Source organism: Prunus avium, unplaced genomic scaffold (genome assembly GCF_965620075.1).
Source record: "Prunus avium unplaced genomic scaffold, drPruAviu1.hap1.1 HAP1_SCAFFOLD_132, whole genome shotgun sequence".
Classification (NCBI taxonomy): Eukaryota; Viridiplantae; Streptophyta; class Magnoliopsida; order Rosales; family Rosaceae; genus Prunus; species Prunus avium.
In genome coordinates this window covers 77,501-80,000 of record NW_028276947.1, presented here as the reverse complement: position 1 = coordinate 80,000, position 2,500 = coordinate 77,501, and positions in this window count along the sequence as shown.

Genomic DNA, 2,500 nt, shown 5'->3' with positions numbered 1-2,500 from the left:
TTCTAAAAACAACCGTGCACACCGAGGTTAAACTTTACCGGCTCCGCTCCGACTCGCCGCTCGCCCACTAGTCCGAAGGCAACAAAACATTTGTTTTTCATTTTGATGAAAATTTCTGTTTTTAAATCTTGTTGGTTTGAATTTTTTTTGAAAAGGTTCTTTAAATCTTGCGGGTTTGCAACTCATAAGAGCGTCACTTTCAACGTCCCCGGCATTGGATTGAGTTTCTAAAAACAACCGTGCACACCGAGGTTAAACTTTACCGGCTCCACTCCGACTCACCGCTCGCCCACAAATCCGAAGGCAACAAAACATTTGTTTTTAATTTTGATGAATTTTTTTGAAAACATTGGCTTGGCAAGCCCCAATCCGCGACTATCCACCCACCGCCACCCCACACGGGTGGTTGTTGTTGCGAAATGAGGTTGTGGTCGACATGCCCGCGCATTTGAGAAGGAGTTCCTAGCACTCCATGCTCTTCCATGCCAAAAAAAAGCCTAGACAACCCCATTTCGCAACTTTCCACGCCTTTTTTTTTCCCCCTCACCCATGGCGGCGGCGTGGTGGCGGCGGCCGGATTCCGGCCACCACCGCCATGGGTGGCAGCCCCCCGACCCCGACACCAAACCCATAATACCGAGGCAACATATCGAGGCAACATATCGAGGCAACATGACATGGGTGTGGCGTGGGGGAAGGGGGCTGCAGCTAGGAGGGCATGGGCTGCCATGCATATGCAGGCAACACACACCCCCCTATATAGCATTTTATGCATTTAGCCCTTTGACAGGAAGAGACATCACCTATGCGCGAGGAGTCATAATGGGCTCTAAATAATTCAATACAAGGTATTTGGACGTGATTTTTTGCAGGGATACTAAGAAACATGCAATCTCTGATGGGAAAAAGTTTCATAAATATTTGAAGTCGGGAAGTATTTTTTATTATTTTTAGAAGTCGTAAAATTGAAAAAATCATTAAAACAAATCCGGGAGGAATTTTTTAGTTTTGTAACTTGGAGAAGGTACTAAAAATCATAGACTACTTATGGGGAGCTTATTGTGCGAGGAAATTTCAATAAAAATGGGGTTTGACAAGGTTTGAAAAATTCTGTCGACATTTGAAAAAATCTGGAACTAGGCTGCCGGCATGCTGCGCACATGCTGCGCGCATGCTGCGCGCAGGCTGCGCGCAGGCCACGGCAGGACAAGTTTCGCTAGCCTCACTGTCGACCGAATGCGCAAGCTGCGCGCACGCCATGGCAAGACAAATTTCGCTAGCCTCACTGTCGACAGAGTCAGCACGCTGCGCGCACGCCATGGCAGGAGAAGTTTCGCTAGCCTCGCTGTCGACAGAATCAGCACGCTGCGCGCAAGCTGTGCGCGCGCATGGCATGGCAAGTTTCGAAAAATTCTGTCGACAGGCTCCCGAGCGCGCACGCTGCCGACATGTTGTGCGCACGCTGCCGGCATGCTGTGCACACGCTGCGCGCAAGCTGTGCGCGCGCATGGCATGGCAAGTTTCGAAAAATTCTGTCGACAGGCTGCCAAGCGCGCACGCTGCGCACTACGCTGCCGGCATGCTGTGCGCACGCTGCCGGCATGCTGTGCACACGCTGCGCGCAAGCTGTGCGCGCGCATGGCATGGCAAGTTTCGAAAAATTCTGTCGACAGGCTCCCAAGCGCGCACGCTGCGCACACGCTGCCGGCATGCTGCGCGCACGCTGCCGGCATGCTGTGCGCACGCTGCGCGCAAGCTGTGCGCGCGCATGGCATTGCAAGTTTCGAAAAATTCTGCGGCCAGGCTCCCAAGCGCGCACGCTGCGCACACGCTGCCGGCATGCTGCGCGCACGCTGCGCGCGCGCATGGCAGGACAAGTTTCGAAAATTTCTGTCGACAGGCTGAGCAGCGCGCACGCTGCGCACAGGCTGCCGGCATGCTGCGCGCAGGCTGCCGGCATGCTGCGCGCACGCCGCGCGCAAGCTGCGCGCGCGCATGGCAGGACAAGTTTCGAAAATTTCTGTCGACAGGCTCAGCAGCGCGCACGCTGCCGACATGCTGTGCGCACGCTGCGCACAGACTGCCGGCATGCTGCGCGCAGCCCATGGCAGGACAAGGTCCGAAAAATTCTGTCGACATTTTTACGCCATGGTAGGCTTCCGCTTCGCGTCACTTTGTCGACATTCAAGCCTACCATTTTTATTGAATTTTTCAAACCTTGTCAAACCCCATTATTCAAATGTCGAAAAATTCTGTCGACATTTTTACGCCATGGTAGGCTTCCGCTTTGCATCACTTTGTCGGAATGCATCGCATGGCGAGGAAAGGCAAGGCAAGGCCACAGCATGCCAAGGCGAAGGCAACGCATGGCTTGGTCAAGGCCACATCATGGGCACGGCATGCCAAGGCAAGGCGAGGCAAGCCATCCTTAGCCTCGCCTAGCCTCACTTACTCGGAATGCCTTGGATGATGCGCAATGCCAAGGCAAGGCAAGGCAAGG